The sequence below is a fragment of the Eublepharis macularius genome, chromosome 1, assembly GCF_028583425.1.
Source record: "Eublepharis macularius isolate TG4126 chromosome 1, MPM_Emac_v1.0, whole genome shotgun sequence".
In the NCBI taxonomy this organism is placed as follows: Eukaryota; Metazoa; Chordata; class Lepidosauria; order Squamata; family Eublepharidae; genus Eublepharis; species Eublepharis macularius.
Window position 1 is genome coordinate 18,562,540 of NC_072790.1, and position 20,987 is coordinate 18,583,526.

A 20,987-nucleotide genomic window follows, 5' to 3' on the forward strand; every position below is an offset into this window, starting at 1 on the left:
ACCTTTAAAACTAACCAACTTTATTATAGCATAAACTTTTGAGAACCACAGCTCTCTTCATCAGATGCATCGTCAGCTTTCGAGAACCACAGCTCTCTTCATCAGATGCATTGTCAGCTTTCGAGAACCACAGCTCTCTTCATCAGATGCATCGTCAGCTTTTGAGAACCACAGCTCTCTTCGTCAGATGCATCGTCAGCTTTCGAGAACCACAGCTCTCTTTGTCAGAAGCTTATGCTATAATAAAGTTGGTTAGTCTTAAAGGTGCTAATGGACTCTACTGTCTCACAGACACGTTATCTTTCATTCAGCTGCCCTGGATGCTCCCTTATCTGTTCTTCTGCCTCACTGAGGACTCAGTGTGGCTTACAAAATGAAACAAACCTAAGAATTATAGTTAACAAAAATGTACACCCCAACTGACCCTCCCAATACACACTTCAAGCAGGGAATAAGCCACAAGGACATGCTGAGATGGTGGCAGTTCTGCCTGTATTAGGCAAACAACGCTACAGCTTATAAGCCATGGAAGGACCAAGAACCCTTCACTCAGGACAAAGGCGCCTGCCCTCAAGTTTTAAATTATCCACGAAAAGCAAAAGACAAAATTACTTAGCCCATGTCTTCCTCAGCTGGGTATGATGTTCTTAGTTCCTCTTCTCCTTTAGACTCTAACAGAGGATTTTTTTATTAGATCCTGCTCTATAGTTAGAAAACAAGACCAATATGGTTGTCAGTTTATGGAATTCAAGTTACTCTGAATTCATCTCCCAACCCCTTGCTGCAAGAAATCCAAGGTCTTGAGTCAAAAGGTTCTTTATTGAAAGATTATATTCAAAGTACAGGTGCCCATAATTAATCCAAAGGCATCAAAGCTTCTGGCTGACCATGAAGCTTTGTTGAGAATGACTTGTTAGTTACAATAGGCAATATATCAAAACATCCCTCTGAACTCCCCACCACCACTGCCTGGCTACAGTCGGAGCCTGGGAAGGCGAGTTCCTCCTCCAAGGTCAATGTCTAGTTCTAGTAGATAAAGTCTTCCTGCTTCCCTGGGAAACACAGCTGGTTGTCTGCGAACCTGTGGGCAGGAAAACACTGGAAAGCTACAGTGTGAGAAAGCATCTGGACACAATATGGAGTCGCTGTGGATAGCAGGCCTGACAGTGGTTGTGAAGGATGCTTCTTCTCCAGCTGCCTTTAGTGCGCAAATTGTCTCTCAGCTGATCTGGCCAAGCAGATCTGTGTCTCTGGAACTTTACCCTCAAAGCAGTTTACATCAGTCACCTGGGCCGATTCCAGATGACTAACCTGAAGGCGCTGCATGCCGCCATGTTCTGGATCGCGATGGGGAAAACGCGAAATATTGCGATTTCTTGCGCGAGTTTGGCGCGACATCGCGCCCAACTCGCGCGAGAAAACGCGATTTTTCGTGTTTTCCCTGTTGCGATCCGGAACATGGCGGCATGCAGCGCCTTCAGGTTAGTTGTCTGGAATCGGCCCTGTTCTTTTCTTCCTCACGGGTTAGATAGGCTGAGAGCAGAACCACAAGTGACAAAAGGCACAGATTGGACACTTGTCAGCTTCCCTCAAGTTTTGATGGGAAATGTAGGCATCCTGGTCTCGCAGCTTCGCTCTCCGACTGCTGTCCAATCGCCTTTTCAACTGTCACTTGTCCAACATTCCGTCAAGCTGCCTACATTTCCCATCAAAACTTGAGGGAAGCTGACAAGTGTCCAATCTGTGCCTTTTGTCACTTGTGGTTCTGCTCTGAGAGTGTGTGTGACTGGCCCAAGGTAATCCAGCGAGTTTCCATGGCACGTTGAAGATCCATGTTTGAATCCCCCAGATCCTAGTCCGACCATTATACCACACTGGCTCTCATGTGATCTTCCCGTCTCCCAGAGAAGCAACTGGCAGGGTTACCGTAGAAAATGTTGCAATATAACACAACCACAATGCAACAATCTCCCTTATCCCCACATACCATGCATCAAACAGCAATCCATATGAAGAACTAGACTGGATACCCCTTTCCAGACTGGGGCACGTATGTGTGAGAAAGTGCATGTAAACAGATACAAAGAGAAAGTTTTATAAAACTGCCCAAAGGCTAATGCATCACCATGCCAAGCAACCAACATACAACACACAAAAAACCTGCCAGCAAACATTGCGAGTCGTGCAATCGTGGAATGTTTTGATCTGCTCTTGAAAATAATTGCACCTTTCCCCCCTTCATAGCATTCCCTTGACACCGTCCCCAAACACGCTTCCGGAGGTTAGCTCATTATAGATCTCGGGTATTTGCTAATTAGCCTCCAAGTAAATTACATCTCTAGAAGGTTCCAAAGAAATAATTTAATCTCTATTCAGCATTAGACTGATTGATTGCAATGATTTACACATCCACCTACCTAACCTGGGTATAGGAACACACTGTTGCTCGGAGAAAGTACAAGGTGAAAAGAAAACTGAGAAAGAGCAGGTATTATGTCCCCCAGTTTTGGCATCGTTTGTAGGAGTTTTTTAAGGTTACATTGTTGAGGGAACCAAACCGCCTCCTATTGGTTTGGAATACATAGGCAGAGGTGGAACGTGCTAGGCTATAATTACTGTAATTAAAGGGCTTTTTAGTCCTTGCTAATGGAAATTAGTTACATCCACCACCACTTGCATATTAAATATTGTCCAGTTAGATGACCAGGGCTTTTTTTCAGGGGGAACGCGGGGGAACGGAGTTCCGGAACCTCTTGAAAATGGTCACATGGCTGGTGGCCCTGCCCCCTGATCTCCAGACAGAGGGGAGTTGAGATTGCCCTCCGCACCGCCGAGCGGCGCGGAGGGCAATCTTAACTCCCCTCTGTCTGGAGATCAGGGGGCGGGGCCACCAGCCATGTGACCATTTTCTCCGAGGGCAACCCACTGAGTTCCACCACCTCTTTTCCGAGAAAAAAAGCCCTGGAGATGACAATGACACCGTCTTCATGAAAAGTTTTACCTGTGACGCATGGAATCATACTTTCATGTGACTGAGCAATGTCTAAAGGTTTAATTACAGGTCACGCAACGTGTTCTCCAGGAAGGCATGCGTGGACTGCTATGGGTCGTCATTGCAATGAGACTGGTCAAAACTCTTTTCAGCTTCATTGACAAAATCATTAACGTTACAGGGGGTTGCCAATTAATTTTTAAAATGTTAGATGTAAGATCCTTCATGAATACAGGAAAAGGCAGAAAGTTCACCTGTTTAAGTATTTATTTAAAGAGTTTATATCCTGCCTCCGGATCCAGTAGCACCTTAAAGACCAACTAGATTTCCAGGGTATGAGCTTTTGAGAGTTAAAGTGCCCTTCGTTCTCCAAAGCTCCTATCCTGAAAACCTTGTTGGTCTTTAACGTGCTACTGGACCTGTATCATGCTCTTCTATTATGGACCAACACAGCTATCCGCCTGAAAATATCACCCCACTCACAAAGATATAAGGCCAGATGGACTCACATTCTAGCTGTATCTGAAGATGTGAGCTGTGACTCATGAAAACTCATACCCGACCACAAACTTTGTTAGTCTTGTAGGTGCTACTGGAGAAGCAGGTATGGCAACCTGAAGGCCTAGAAAAGCAGTCATAATAATGATGAAAAGGAAGTCAGTCGATACACATTTACAACTGCCAGTTCAGCTCCAATAATCAGGAACTGGTCCAGGTCCTGGTATTTTTGAAACGGCAATAAAGCACAGAGTTGGAAAAACTGCTAAACACGGCACCCTGCATTGCTGTGCTCCACAGCTGCAAAACTGTGGGGTTTTCCTCTGCTGTGGCAATGATAGTCCCACCTGCAATTGGTAGAAAGATTTTTCAAAACACCGGGCTAGGATCCCACCTAGATTTCCATGGCTGCAAAAAGGGGGGAAGTGATTTTCATTGGTTCCGTCTGAGAGCTGAAGCACAAGGCCAGACACATTTAATCTTGAATGCATTCTAAGATTTTATAAGTGTACACATTTCAAAAATCCAGAGGAGTTAGCCGTGTTAGTCTGTAGTTGCAAAATAGTAAAGAGTCCAGTAGCACCTTTAAGACTAATAAACTTTATTGTAGCATAAGCTTTCAAGAACCACAGCTCTTTTCGATAGATGCATCATCAGCTTTCGAGAACCACAGCTCTCTCTGTCAGATGCACCATCAGCTTTTGAGAACCACAGCTCTCTTCATCAGATGCATCGTCAGCTTTCGAGAACCACAGCTCTCTTCATCAGATGCATTGTCAGCTTTCGAGAACCACAGCTCTCTTCATCAGATGCATCGTCAGTGCATCTGACGGTGCATCTGACAAACAGAGCTGTGGTCCTCAAAAGCTTATGCTACAATAAAGTTGGTTAGCCTTAAAGGTGCTACTGGACTCTTTACATTTAAAAAATGCTTCCCATGCATATCTAAAAACATAAACAAATGCATGTATCGTGTAAAGAGCCAGGATCAGTCATGGTTCCCACCCACTATACTGTGGCAACTGCCTATTTGTCACGACGTACTGTGTGAAGCAGCTCATTGGGGTGTGTGTGTGAGGAATATAACTTGCCACATTTTTATTTCCTAGCCGTTCATCTTAATTGGTCCTGCAAAGTCACGCAGGGGAAGAAATATATGTTATCTGCAGAAAACAGCATAGACTTCCACATGCCATTTGATTTTGCATATATGACTCAGAAAGCCTGGTTAGATACAAATGCTAGGACAGAATGTGCCTGTCACAAAACAGAGAGACTGATGCTTATTTAAATAGCAAAGATTATTTTGGAACAGTGTTCCTCCAGTGTGTCAGTTCTTTAAGCTCCCTTTGATGTTTTTTTTGGGGGGGGGGGGAGAAGAGAACATTTAAATAAAATGAATATATCAGTCTATAGAGTATGGTTGCTTGAAGCTATGTTCCACCCTATTCCTGAGGTTTTAGGGCAGGGAGATAACATTTAAACAGCTCAGGATAAGTAATTACATACACACAATCAGGGCTTTTTTCAGAGAAAAGAGGTGGTGGAACTCAGTGGGTTGTCAGCACAGGGAGCAACTCCTGGCAGGAGGTGGTGCCCCTGGTACCACACGCATGAGCACAAAGTGCGTGCAGGCTCCCTGGACTGCCCAGCTGGACCCTGGACCAGCTGGGCGCAGAGGGCAATCTAAACTCCCCACTGGAGATCAAGGGGCAGGGCTACCGGCCATGTGACCATTTTCAAGAGGCACCGGAACTCCGTTCCACCCTGTACCCGCTGAAAAAAAGCCCTGCACACAATACTCTTCTCTCTCTCTGTGCTGGGAGCTGAATTTTAGAAATGGTTTCTCTCCGACCTGCCTGCCTCAGGGATTACCAAGCTGTGTCATGTAATTTTTTTAATCTGCTTTTTAGATTCCACAGGTTTCAGTATAATTGTGGAAACTCAGCTTCTAAATCTGCAGTGTGGGGACTTGAACCTGGATCTCCCAGATCTTAATCCAAGGCTCTACACCATGCCGGTTTTCTTCTGTACAATGCCAACTGTTTATAATTGTCATGATCTGAAAGCCCATGAAACATTCAGGGTTGTCAACTCTGGTTCAGGAAATTCTTGGATATTTGGGGGTGGAGCCTGGGGGGCGGGGGTTTGAAGAGGGAAGGGACTTCACAAGGTGCAATGCCGTGGACTTCACCATCCAGGGCAGCCATTTTCTCCAGGGGAACTGATGTCTGACTCTGGAGATTTTGTAATTTTGGAGACGTACTTGCTTGGCAGGTTTGGCAACCCTTTGTGTGACTTTTTCAGACATAAAGACAAGTAAACAGATCAGAAGTGGAAGTTAATGCTGCTCTGCTCAGCACCTTGTGATCAATCTAAATTCAAAAACCATTTTGTCAAGCTGTTATGTAATTCACTGGTTCTGAGCCATACAGAAACCATCTGGAAATGTTATTTATAGGAAAAATGTTGGAGTATCCCAGTCAAGGCAATAGATCTTTCCCAAGGCAATATCGACATACTTCATTATTCATGACTGGTTTTTATGTCATCCAATTAATGAAGGACTGGAATGGAATCTTGAGTTAGAGTCAAAGCACTAGCTTTGACTCTAACTAGCTTTGAACTTTCCGTTGTTTATCTGTAACTATCTGGTTCCTCAACTAATCATCAGTAAACTGTAGATAATTGTGTAATTCAGCTATAAAGCTACCTCACAAGTATCTCGTGGATAATGCATTAGGTAACTAGAACAGTGGTTTAAACATGTACGACGTAAGCGTATTAATAACTACTGTCAGTCTTACAACATGACCGTTAACGCAGTATGACAGATACATATTTGAAACTTATGAACCTTCAGTCATGCTTTCTCTAGATATCTGATCACAGTTCCCTAATGAAATTAAAAATGACATCATAATTAAAGCTGTGGCTACATTTTTTCCCTGCCTCAGCTGCCACGTGTCATACTTAACTGTGTCTAAAGATGATCTCTGTGAGATCTGAAGGACTGCAAAGAAGCCAGTAAAGGCATGCCCAGTTAAGTATTTTCTAGAGCTTCCAAGGGGTGATTTGGGGCAAAATGCAATCTCAGGGCCCTCTTCATGCCTCTCACTTTCCAAATGCTGTCAGTAAATAATATAATTGTGACCCCCCCCCCCCACTTCCACACCGCTATGCACCATAAAACTCCCTGCATAGGTTTGGGGCTTCACAGGGAGTTCAGGACAGTCACCATTTGCTACCCCTCTAATCCCTAATTATCAGCCAGAGAGTCTGACCCAAATCCTCACAGGATCCTTTCCTCTCTCCAGAGATTTCACCAGACAGGCAGCCAGCACCCTTAACCCTCACCCAGCTACTTGCCCACGGCTGTTGGGGAAAGGGAACTCAGTGTTCACTCCCTCTATAAACTACCAACATTTAGTAAAAGAGTTCAGTAGCACCTTTAAGACTAACCAACTTTATTGTAGCATAAGCTTTCGAGAACCACAGCTCTCTTTGTCATCTGACGAAGAGAGCTGTGGTTCTTGAAAGCTGAAGATGCATCTGACAAAGAGAGCTGTGGTTCTCGAAAGCTGATGATGCATCTGATGAAGAGAGCTGTGGTTCTCAAAAGCTTATCCTACAATAAAGTTGGTTAGTCTTAAAGGTGCTACTGGACTCTTTACTATTTTGCAACTTCAGACTAACACGGCTAACTCCTCTGGATCTATGCCAACATTTAGTTAAAAGGCCCAGAATCATGACCAGAATGTTTGATATTCCTCCCTCCCTCCCTCCCTCTCTCCCTCTTTCTGTGTTCTTTCCTCTAAGCTATAACTTCAAGCCAGCCAAGGTGAAACAGAAAAAAAGGTAACTTTTATTTATGAGATGTATAACACAGGAATGAATTCGTTAAACACATAGATACATAGTTGTTACGAGGTCCCCCACACTCTTATAACAGTGGATGGTTATAATATAAATTAACAGGTGTCAACACAGCCAGCTATTATCTGCTGCTACTCCTCAGCAACTGCAAAAGCCTTCTCCCCTAACTGCCCTAATGGATTCCAACTGTCCCAAGCCCCAGAATCCTGCCTGCTTTCATTGGCTGTTTACCAGGAGAGGTGGAACTGGAACTGGTCCTTCCCATCCCAATAACATATTTAAGAAAATGGGATATTGACATAATATAGTTTTGTAGGTAGTATTCAATTATGGTTATAACGTATTTCATTCAAAGCCATCAATGTTGATTCAATAGGGTTTGACCCTGTAATTCCTGAAGATCAAAGGTGAAAAGACTGAATGGGTGCACCTTATTTGTCTAGAAACCTTAAGTAATGCTATTTATTATTATTATTTACTGCAATTATGCCCCAATTTTCTCCACAATGTGGACCCAAAGCAGCTTATATCATTCTCCTCTCCATTTTCAGACCAAGTCCATATGTCAAAAAGGTCAAAAATGCCGGTGGGGTCTTAATAATATAGGGAGTAATCCTAAGCATATCTAGTTAGTCGTATGTCCTATTTTATTCGACAAGATTTCCCAGGGAAGCGTTCTTAGGATTGCAGCCTAAGAAGATGAAGATTTCCCCCAATTACCTGAACCACCCCCCTCCCCCCTGCAGTGTTGCTCTTTCTACATCAGGGTCCCCAAATCTTCAGATTCTCATGGACCATGGAAGGGGGGGGGAGATCCCAGTGGAAGGGGAAGGCAGGAAAGATCTTTTTCAGCAAGGTCCTCCTGTTCTAAAATTTGCAGTATCAAGCCCTAACTGGTTTTATTAATTTGTTAGTGTGTTTATTTCCATCCGACAAGATTGTCCCATGACAGCTTGCGGTCAAAGTTTAAGAGAATGCTTATTAAAAAAAAAAAGAGTAGAAAAGTGGCTGCCTCTATAAACAGGCAGGAAGAAAACAAAAGTCTTAAAAAACAAACAAGCCAGATTGCAGTAGTAGCACTTTCAAGCAGAAGGCCCCAACCAGTAAGCTCTGGGAGCTTGCATTTTGCACCATTTGGAATTGCTGAACCGTGGAGCATGTGACAGCGGACTAACCTCAAAGTTACTGTTGCATGGAACTTTGGGGTGGGTGGAAGTCCAGGCTTCCAGCTCAACAGGGTGCTCCCAGAAGCAGGTTGTAGCTTCAGATCTGAAGTATGCATTATTATCAGAAGTTTTCAAAAAGAGGTGTAATACGTGTCAAGCAAATGGCCCCAGGTAGTAAGCAGGCAGCTGCATTTTCCACCGCTTGACATTTCTGAACTGTCTTCAAGGGCAGCCCCATGTAGAGAATGTTACAATAGTCTAGCCCCAAAGTTACTATTGTATGGATCAGCATAGCCACATTCACTGAGTGCAAGAATAGGACAAGCCTTCAAACTAGATGTAATGTACAGAAGGCATTTTTTGCTACCCCACTCAACCTGTTTCTATAGTATAAAACCAGGTCTAAAATCATTCCCAATTGCTACCTTTTCTATGTTGTTTTTTTTGTTTTCTCTTCCTCTGTTGTCTCTCCAATAAACCAATTTTTGTACTGCAAACTCTTTGGGGCAGGGGCCTGACCTTGCATATGCTAAGTGTTTTATGTTCGTAATGCTGAATAAACAGTTAATAGCAATAAATACATCCAGTAAATTTTTTATCCTGCCTTTCCTCCCAAGATGCTCAGGGTGGAATACATGACAGTCCCTTCCCCCATTTTATCATCACAACATTGTTGTGAGATAGGTGAAGGCCAGAAATAGAGATGCCAACTTCCAGGTGAGGCCTGGAATTTCAGCTGATCTGCAGAATGCAGAGATCCGTTCCTGCAGAGGAGCTAGCAGATTCGGAGGGTGGACTTTATGGCATCCCTTCCTTGTTGAGCTCCCTGCCTTCTCTTAATCCCACCTTCCCCAAGCATCGCCTCCAGTTCACCAGGAATTTCTCAAGCCAGAGTGGGCCATCCTACCCGGAGAGTGTTCACACGACACAGACTGGATTTGAACCCAGATTTGCTTCAACCCATTTTTGCCCTGCCTTTCTCCCCGATGGAGTCCCAAAACAGCTGACATCATTATCTTCTCCTCCATTTTTTCCTCGTAACAACCCTGTGAGGTCGGTTAGGCTAAGAGTGTATGCAGGGCTTTTTTTCTGGGAAAAGAGGTGGTGAAACTCAGTGGGTTGCTCTCCTAAAAAATAGTCACATGGCTGGTGGCCCCGCCCCCTGATCTCCAGACAGAGGGGAGTTGAGATTACCCTCCGTGCCGCTCACCGGCGCGGAGGGCAATCTCAACTCCCCTCTGTCTGGAGATCAGGGGGCGGAGCCACCAGCCATGTGACCATTTTCAAGCGGTTCTGGAACTCCGTTCCACTGCATTCCTGCTGAAAAAAAGCCCTGAGTGTATGAATGGCCCACAGTCACCCAGTGAGCTTCCCTGCCAGAGAGGGGAATTGAACTCGGGTCGCCCAGATCCTAGTCCATCATTCCATCCACTACATCTCCCAAATCATAGTCCAACACTCTTACCACTGACTACATGGCACGGGTTACTCTCTTGGACTTTGTCTCTGTGAAGATTCCACAGACATTAATTCAGTAACTCATGAATGTGATTTCACATGCCCTGACACGAGCGGTGAGAAAGAGCTACACTCATTAGTAGGAACTCGGTCACGCAGCCTCTTAAGGTACAGGCTTATATGACTCACAGGAAACGAAACAGCAGACTGTTAGAAGAGCGGTTCTCTGTGCTTCGAAAGCACAGTGCAAAGCAAATGCAGGATCACAGTAAACGTGGCTGTTGCCTGCATTAATTTAGGCCGCAGAAAATCATGCCCAGTAGTTTTAACTGTGGTGCACAATAGAAGCCAACAGTAGCCATAGTGATTCCCTGAAGTGTCACATTCAAATGTACCCTCCATAAAAATGTACCTGATCTACCTTTTGGCAACATAACACCTAGATTCATCCTTTTTAACAAACTGCTGTACCTGCTTAGCAGATAAGACCCAGGGCTGGCGCACCAATTGAGACCAGGTAGGCGGTGGCCTCAGGCGCGGGGTCCCGGAAGGAACGCTGGAGGAGGCGCAGGGGGCGGGAGCGCGCGCCACAAAGCAGCAGGCGCCTATCCCTCCCGCCCTGCGCCGCCACCAGCACAAGCACCCGGCCGGGCAAGCATCTGCAGCGGTGCAGGCAACCGAGCGGGAGAGCTCGGAGGCTGCCCGCCGCAGCGATCGGGCCGGCGGTGGCGCGCTCCCGTGATGATTAGTTCTCTCTTGGACAAGGTTACTGATCAAAATGACGGAATGTTCATGAAACTATTCGCATTTGAAGGGCAACATTTTGGAGATGCAAATGGGGATATGAATAAACCCTCATTCTCATACTTAAGTCTGCTTTCTGAACACCCCACCCCCGTTTTACATTTTTTGAGTTCCTGTTACATGCTACATTAATTTTCTCTGCACGCAATAAAATGTCCTCCCCCTGTGGGAAAGCAAAGACTGAATTTTGAATAAAGATGTATTAGAAACACATAAATCTGACAATATGTTACTATTACAGTTGGAAATGTAGCCATTTCCACACGTCCGTAAAGGGACTCACCGAACATTGGCGATTTTTCTCCAGACATCTCGATTTTCGAAAAGGTTGCAGGCTGTTTGGCTTTCGGTTTTTTGGAGCACTTTCCCGCAGACCCAGAAAAGGCATGAAAAATCTGGAAGCCAAACAGCCTGCAACTGTTTTGAAAACAGAGATGTCTGGAGTCAAGGCTAAAAGCCAGCAGCGTTTGGTGAGAGGGTCATCCCTTTAAGGACGTGTGGAAATGGCCTATATCTTAGCATTCGTACTGTTTACATATGCCCTGCATGGTGCCTTAGAGATCACACACGTGTGTGTACAAAATGCCTCCACCAAATCTGATCAGATTTAACTTCTTGATATCAAAGGAAAAGAGCCACAACATGAGGAATGGAAATATCAGTTGCTTGCGCTAGCAACATTTTAACAAGGTAGACCAAAATGTTGTTTGTTTTTAATCAGAGGCAGGTGACAAAAATTAGGGATTCTTCATGGTAAACAGGTAACACATAGAGCATATGGAAACACATGCAAAACAACAAGTATTTATGCACGTGCCTCAAACTCTTTGTTTCAAAATGTTTTTTTCTCATTTACCACCATGAGTGTTGGCTGATAATGGTATTGACTGAAGTGGTGGTGGAGAGTGCCGTCAAGTCATGGCTGACTTATGCCAACCCCCGGTGGGGTTTTCATGGCAAGAGACTATCAGAGGTGGTTTGCCATTGCCTGCCTCTGCAACCCTCATCTTCGTTGGAGGTCTCCCATCCAATTACTAACCATGGCTGACCCTGCTTAGCTTCTGAGATCTGAAAAGATCAGGCTTACCTGGGCTATCCAGGTCAGGGCATTGGCTAAGTTAGAAAGGGCAGAAAATGAAAGGGGAACCTAATCCAAATGAAATTAAATTAAGAACCAAGAAGGTTAAAGAAATCCAAATCACAGGGCCAAATATTAAAATTACTAAATGCCAAAACTAAATATGTATCAAAATACAACAAAATACATGTATTTATTACAGAATAATATTAAAACCATTTCAGGCCCAAATGTAGCCTCAAAGCAGATAAAATCTTACAAACAAATTGACCGAAGTAGCCACTATTGTTCCATCCTTCAAGGCCTGAGCAGAGAGTGCCTGCTTATGCTGAGGAGGATATACCAGAAAACTCTCTACTGCATTGTAGCACGAAACGGGGGCAGGGAAAGTTGTAGTTCCTTAAAAGGAAGTTCCAGAGGCTACTCCTGTTGAGCCAAAGAGAAATGGTTTTGAGGTTTGGGACTGGGTGTGGATGCAGAGTGTGGGAACGGGCAGGGCTTTTTTCCAGCTGGAAGGTGGTGGAACGGAGTTCCGGAACCTCTTCAAAATGGTCACATGGCTGGTGGCCCCGCGCCCTGATCTCCAGACAGAGGGGAGTTGAGATTGCCCTCCGCGCCACTCAGCGGCGCGGAGGGCAATCTCAACTCCCCTCTGTCTGGAGATCAGGGCGCGGGGCCACCAGCCATGTGATCATTTTCTCCGAGGGCAACCCACTGAGTTCTACGACCTCTTTTCCCAGAAAAAAAGCCCTGGGAACGAGCATAGAGTAACATGCACCGCGTGGTTTGCCGTTTGATGTGGAAAATCTCTACCTGATCTGCCTGCTGGGCAAGCACAAAAAAAAGTGTCATAATATGATTGGTGGGACCAGTCATGATGGATGGTGCATACTGTAAACTTGGCAAGACTAAGGCACTGCCACACAATACTGTGCTATGGTTGTTGTAGGTTTTCCGGGCTGTATTGCCGTGGTCTTGGCATTGTAGTTCCTGACGTTTCACCAGCAGCTGTGGCTGGCATCTTCAGAGGTGTAGCACCAAAAGACAGAGATCTCTCAGTGTCTCAGTGTGGAGAAGATGTTGGCAGGTCATTTGTATCTACTCAGGAGGGGTGGGGTTGAGCTGAGTCATCCTGTAAGAGTTTCCCCGGGTGTGGAATGCTAATGGCGGGAGGCTTCACTGTATCCTGAGGAGATTCTTTTGCATATGGATTGGTGCTTGATGTGCTAATCTTCTCTGCAGGGCTATTGTCGGGTATAGAGTGTTTTGTTAGCCTGGTGTTTTTCAGAACACCCTGGGAAACTAGCATTCCACACCCTGGGAAACTCTTACAGGATGACTCAGCTCAACCCCACCCCTCCTGAGTAGATATAAATGACTTGCCAACATCTTTTCCACACTGTGACACTGAGAGATCTCTGTCTTTTGGTGCTACACCTCTGAAGATGCCAGCCACAGCTGCTGGCGAAACGTCAGGAGCTACAATGCCAAGACCATGGCAATACAGCCCGGAAAACCTACAACAACCATCATTCTCCGGCCGTGAAAGCCTTTGACAATACTGTGCTATGTCTGTACTTTGAGGACTGAAAGAAACGTTTGAGCTGTAGGCTTAGATTTTAATCTTGTCTTGATTACTGTTTGTCTTTTGGGGCAAGAGTGTGCAAGTTCTGGTGGATCTACTCCTAGTCTAGAGTTGCCAGCTCCAGGATGGGAAATTCCTGAAGATTGGGGGTGGGGGTGGAGCCTGGGAAGGGCATGGTTTGGGGAGGGGTATAATGCCATAATGCCATCTTTCAAAGCAGCCATTTTCTCCAGGGAAATTCATCTCTATGGCCTTGAGATCAATTATAATCCTGGGAGCCACCACCTGGAGGCTGGCAACCCTAACTAATACCTGGGGGACAGATTCCAGAGGATGGTGCTGCTGGGAGACTTTACCACTGCCTCCTGGCAATTGTGCTATGAAATTCTGCAGGACTCTAAATTTGTCTCTCTTGTTTTTCAGCATCTACAGAAAACCATTGACAGAGGTCGACTCGTCAGTCTCCAGATGTGCACCTGGAAGTGATCATGTGATAGGCTCAGGGCTTTATTTCAGCAGGAATGCAGTGGAACGGAGTTCCGGAACCTCTTGAAAATGGTCACATGGCCGGTGGCCCCGCCCCCCCTGATCTCCAGACAGAAGGGAGTTTAGATTGCCCTCTGTGCTGCTCAGTGGTGCGGAGGGCAATCTAAACTCCCCTCTGTCTGGAGATCAGGGGGCGGGGCCACCAGCCATGTGACCATTTTCTCCGAGGGCAACCCACTGAGTTCCACCACCTCTTTCCCCAGAAAAAAAGCCCTGGATAGGCTTGATGACAAAATGACCCTCTAAATTCACATGAAATGGAGGAACAATGGTTTGGGAGTTCAGGATGGTAGCTGACTAATAACCTTTACTGGTTGGGATAGTCTAAGTGCACAGCTTGAGTGGTTGTCTTTTGCTCTATCTTTGGATGCTTAAGAAGTTTCATGAAGAGCTTTCAACCAACTTCAGTTAGTGCACCAACTATGACATGTCCTGGAAAGACATGCCCCAGTGATCATGTATTGGTGATGGAGAATGCTGTCAAGTCACAGCTGACTTCTGGTAACCCCTGGCAGGGTTTTCATGGCAAGGGACTAACAGAGGTGATTTGCTATTGCCTGCCTCTGCAAGTCAGGGCAGTTGTAACTGCAGTTGTAACTGCAACTTCATAAATAAAGATGGCTAAATCACATATACACTTTTTCATCGTGCAACAAATTTCAAATGTGCTTTTCAGACTACTATTTATGTTCCTCCTATTCAACACCATTAACATTTAGAGCTCTTCAAACTGATATATTTTCACAGTTAACAATGTATTTATAGCTATTTTCCTCTTTAACTCATAAATACAAATATATTTAGCTCTGATTTGGCCTTAGACACACTTGTTTTGGGACATGGGAATAAAAAATATTCTCCTTTCTCATGCTGGGGGAAATCTAAAAGCCCTTAATTTTATGAGGAAGACCATGGAAGACTGATATGACATATTAAGCAAGGCAGAACTCTCCAACAGGATCATACTTGTAGCAACACGCAGGACCCAGTAGTATATTACAAAAAGTACCCAGTAGTATACTTGAGCAAACACCCCAAAGGCCAAGGAGAGCCTCCAGGGCACAAGCCTTGAATGTCAACCCCCCCCCCCCCCGCCCGCCCCTTGCTAGGCTGCAACAGGAATGGAGATCTCCGTTCTTTTGGGAATTAGCAAGTGTTCTACATTCAGTCATGCAAGACTGTTGTTTATGTTACCTAGTTAGTAAACTTATTTGCATGTAACCACTTAGCTGTCGAGCTATGTTTCCCGCCATAGAAAAGTGAGTCTTTATGCTTAATGAAGTAGATGTGGGATTCTCTATTGGGCAACCAGTTTATTGTGGGGGTGGGGTGGGGATTAACTAGAAAGTTTTATTGCTCTTTGTTCAGTATAATCCTGGGTCTCTTTCAGTCTCTCTAGCCTGCAAGATGTGGCCATTCTTTATTTTCTACCAATGTAATCTTTTCTCCTTTTATGTAGTATTTTATAGAGCTAACCACTGGAGTGTGTCCTAATTATGTCCATTGCACAAATCCAGCACTCTGCTAACTAATAAACCCATACCCACTCGTATTTGATGAAGCAAGCAGGACTACTGAAAGCCCATACCCTTGGAGACAGGATTCATGGGGAATATTTCCTCTCATTTGGACTCCTTTAGTGACCACTGGATCACAGCCAAAGGTATCTCCGACACCACTAGAGAAGTTCCAGCTATGGAATTTCCCCAGTATAACACTGGAAGCCCTGTCCTGGATATTCCATGCTAGCCTGATCTCATTAGAGCTTGGACGCTAAGCAAGAGACGGTCACCAGTCCAACTTGACTGGGTGTGCACGTATGTGACAGATGTCAAGCATCCCCCTGAGGTGGCTTAGCACACAAATGTTCTAGTATTTGGTTTTAAATTTTAATATAGTATGATAGCAACAAAGTTTGTAACTCACTTTCCCTGTAACTTAACAGCCTACAAGGGTCATATGTTGGAATATTTTATGAGTAATTTCTCTCTCTGTGTGTGGTGCCCTCCAGTCATAGCTGACTTATAGCAACCCCTAGTGGGGTTTTCATGGCAAGGGACTAACAGAGGTGGTTTGCTATTGCCTGCCTCTGCATAGCAACCCTCGACTTCATTGGAGGTCTCCCATCCAATTACTAACCAAGGCTGACCCTGTTTAGCTTCTGAGATCTGATGAGATCGGGCTCGCCTGGGCTAATCAGGTCAGGGTTGATCATGAATTAGCCCTGTCTTAATAGAATTATGTCTCCGTCTGTCTGTCTGTCTCCGTCTGTCTGTCTGTCTAGTACTGCTTATACGGCTATTGCCTTAAGCAGACATTAAAATGGGAAGAGCCTTACTTAATGTCATTTCTCTGGTATTTAATTACTGCTCCTGTATATTTTGTCACAGAAAGAGTAACGGAATAATTTGTATCCAATAGTAACTATGTCACCGGCGCTCTCCTATTAGGTAGTTCCATATTTTAAAGCAGAGATTAAGCTAGCCCTCCTTAAATATGGGACACTCTACAATAATATGTTCAATGGTTTCAGTTTTATCATAAGGGCACCTGCATGTTCTGTTAGCATATGGTACTTTCTTATAGCTACCCTCTAAAACTGCTGAGTAAAAGCTCTTCTGAGGTTTGGTACTTTCCAGGGCTTTTTTTCTGGGAAAAGAGGTGGTGGAACTCAGTGGGTTGCCCTCGGAGAAAATGGTCACATGGCTGGTGGCCCCGCCCCCTGATTTCCAGACAGAGGGGAGTTGAGATTCCCCTCCACGGAGGGCAATCTCAACTCCCCTCTGTCTGGAGATCAGGGGGCGGGGCCACCAGCCATGTGACCATTTTCAAGAGGTTCTGGAACTCCGTTCCCCCACGTTCCCCCTGAAAAAAAGCCCTGGTACTTTCAAATAATAAAAACACTTCGGCAGTTGCATCGGGAGGGCAATGCTTAAGAAAAAACTCGAACATACCTTTCGCCCCCTAACAGATTGCAATTGTTAATAGGATTAACAATATGTTTGAGGTCAATTCAAATAAGTAGTTTTGACTTTTAAGGGCCCAGAGATCTGAAGGACCATCTCATCTCATATAAACCTGACTGACTGAATGCTAAGATTAACTGAAGAGGTCTTGCTCCATTGTGCCTCTCCTTCTGAAATTAAGTGGGTAGTGACCAGAGTAGACATTCTCAGTAGTGGTGCAGCCTCTCCCCCCCTCCCCTTGAGATCCACCTGGCACTTATGTTAAGTGTGTGTGATCACCATCTGAATATTTGATTGTTTTATATTGCTTTTTAAAATTTTTATTGAAACTGTATAACACACAAATCATTGCAAAATACATAATGTCAGAATTAGTAACAGATAACAATGAATCAAACAACTTATTAAAATACAAATTATAACTAATTAATTACAGCTTATAAGGAGAGTACTCTTACAATATCTAACATAATGATAACTCACATATTTGCATACTTATGAAAGCATTTTAGGCCAGGTAAAGAACCGTTACTTTCAAGATATTCAAAGAATGGAAACTATTTCTCTATAAAACGTGTAGTTTTTGGCAAGTGTTCTACCTGATAAATTTTATCAGATAATTTTACTGAGATAAAATGATCCCAAATTTTTGTGTACCAGATGTCAGTTGTAGGGCTGGATTTCGATTTCCGTAGAGTAGCTATTGCACTCTTAGCAGCTACGAGTAAAGTTGCTATCAAGTCTTTCCTTAACTTGGGTATATGGGCTGGGTATGTGTCCCATTGGTCTAAGAGAAGAATTTCTGGAGACAATGGAACTTCGTACCCCATTATTTGTCGAATTTCTTTTAGGACCTCTTTCCAAAACAATTCTATGTATTGGCATCTCCACCAGCAATAAGCAAAATTCCCTTCCCCTCTCCACAGTTTTTCCAACAGTTAGGTGAAGTTGAGGACGAGACCTGGGATAATTTTGGGGGGGTTATGTACCATCTGTGGATTATTTCATAAGTTTGTACAATTGACTTTGAGGGATAGATGTTGTATTGCTTTTGATGGAATTATTGTTCTGAATCTGGCAGTACAGCCTTCTGGACTCAATCCCTCCCACACCTCTCTTTGGAGCTCTCTCAGCCCCACCCACCTCACACGGTGATTGTTGTGAGACTAATAATAACACACTTTGTAAACCACTCTGAGTGAGTGTTAAGTTGTCCTGAAGGGTGGTATATAAATCAAATGTTATTATTATTAAGATGCATGTCTACTGTAAAGGTATTCCTAAATTGTTTGTTTTCCTGCTAATGATTCTGCACCTTTTGACAGTTTTACTACTGTAGATCTCTTTGGATTTAAAATGGTTATGCAGTTTGATTCAATAATTGACAACGAGACAGCATGGCCATTTCCACATGTCCTTAAAGGGACGGCCCACTTACCGAACGCTGGCGACTTTCCCCCTTCACTCCAGACGTCTCCGTTTTCAAAACGGTTGCAGACTGTTTGGTTTCTGTTTTTCAGCACCTTTTCAGGGGACGCACTTTCCCACGGAGGCGAGGATAAAATGGAGAAGGAGAGAGCGATAAAAGCATCTTTGGGTCTCCAGTGGGAAGAAAGGTGGAGTATAAATGAAGAAAATGAATTGATATTTAATTTTAATGTATTTATTGTAATGGTTTTAGTATTTTATACACTACTTGGAATGCAAGTTCAATGTAAGGTATACATATTTAAATTTTAAAATCTTTTTGGAACACTACACACAAATCTGATTTTTTTAATATCATGAAATCAATACAGTGTATGGTAAAACTGGAAATCCCACAGGAACAGTTTATTGGGCATTTATATGGCATTCTGGCCGTTCTGAAGTTGCAGGCACAATTTCCATTTGTACTTTGAGAAGGTGAATTAAATTACCTTTTACACTGACATAGTCCCACTGACTAAAATAATAACAACAATGACAACATTCGATTTATATGCCGCCGTTCAGGACAATTTAATGCCCACTCAGAGCGGTTTACAAAGTATGTTATTATTAACCTCACAACAATCACCCTGCGAGGTGGGTGGGGGTGAGAGAGCTCCAGAGAGCTGTAACTAACCCAAGGTCCCCCAGCTGGCTTCAAGAGGAGGAGTGGGAAATCAAACCTGGTTCTCCCGATTAGAGTCCTGCCGCTCTTAACCACTACATCAAACTGACAAATGAGATTGCTGCACTGTAAACGTTATCAGTGAAATCCTAAGTAGCGTTACTCCAGTCTAAGCCCAATGGTGATCCCCTAAAAAGCTGTTTTCTTGTCTGGCAAAGTAGGGCTATTATCAGGACTGCACCCTGAAGACGTCGCTGTAAAAAGAATTACCCATGTACGTGGATATTTAATAGCAAAGTCCTTGAGCTGCTGCCAGGAATCAATAACAAATGGAGTGAAAGTGAATAAATTTAGGTTTGCTCCATACAGAAATAGAAATGATAGCATGGGACTCTGCAGCTAGGCCGAGCAGTTAGATGCTTGTTCTGAACTGGCCTGCATTTCCCCCAAAGATTCAGAGTCAGGGTACTTTTGGATTTGTGTCTGGGATCCCAGATGTTGGCTGTGGCCCAGAATGCATTTTTCTGGTTTACCAGCCCTGACTGCAGCTGGAATTCAGAGCTCATGCCCTGTGCAAGGAAACTTCTGTATTAGACTATTGTAACATGTTCTGTGCAGACTATCCGAGTGACTAATAAATTATAAAGCTATTGTAATTGAGGTGTAACGTGTTCCCCTCTGCTCATGCCAGCCAAAAGACGCGGGTGTGTGCCATTTTTTCCCTCTGAGTGGCTGAATTTTAAATTACATTTTAAAGACCTTTAAAATCTATTGCTATATCCAGGAAAGGCAGCCCAGAGTTTCACCTCACTGATTCTCTAAACTCAGCCATCCTGGCGATTATCCAGCTGAGGTTGCCAGCCTCCAGGTGCTGGCTGCAGATCTCCCAGCCGTAGAAATCAGTTCCCCTGGAGGAAATAGTAAAGAGTCCAGTAGCACCTTTAAGACTAACCAACTTTACTGTAGCATAAGCTTTCGAGAACCACAGCTCTCTTCGTCAGATGCAGATGTTGCTTCTGACAAATTGTGGTTCTTGAAAGCTTACTATTTTGCAACTACAGACTAACACGGCTAACTCCTCTGGATCTATGACCCCGGAGAAAATGGCTGCTTTGGGGGGTGAACAATATACCCTGTTGTAGTCCCCCCTTTCCCCAAACCCTGCCCTCTCCAGGCTCCCCCCTCCCCCCCAAATCTCCAGGAATTTCCCAACCTGGACCTGGCAACTCTATCCAGCCCCCTATTTGTGTTGGTCAGTAAGAACCTGTTGCCCCTATTTACTCTCCTTCCTGACAACTTTTTAAATTCACCAGGGGGGCTGAACTATTTACTTCCCCCCCCCCCTACTGTACTGATCCACTTCTCAACTGGTGTTTTAAAAAAGATTCTATGCCGTTTTGTTGAATTTGGATTCTACTAAAACCAGCATAAGAGATATTTGCTAAGATGACTAGAAGAATCCTTGTGAGGAGAGAAGGCACGGGCCTGCACATCCGATGTTCCAGTGGGCTGGAAGTTATAAGATTACTGGTACTTGTATCGTTTTAGTTATGCTTTGCAAAATATTAATTTAAAATGTATTTACATTTTTATAGCTCACCTTTATTCTCAGTGAGCAGCTTATGTTGTTCTCCTCTCCATGTTATCTTCACAACAGCCCTGTGAGGTAGGTGAACCCACCTAATCCAATACTATACTACATTGACTCTAATAATAATGTTAAATTAATAATAACAATAACAACAATATGGTTGTGTTAAAGCACACATTGAAGGGAGGGAGTGTTCTTACACCACCTGAACTGAAGCCCTGAACTAAAGCCCAAATAGGGTTGCCAGCCTCTAGGTGGGATCTGGCGATCTCCCAGAAATACAACAGATCTCCAGGCTACAGAGATCAGTTCCCCTGGAAGAAATGCCACTT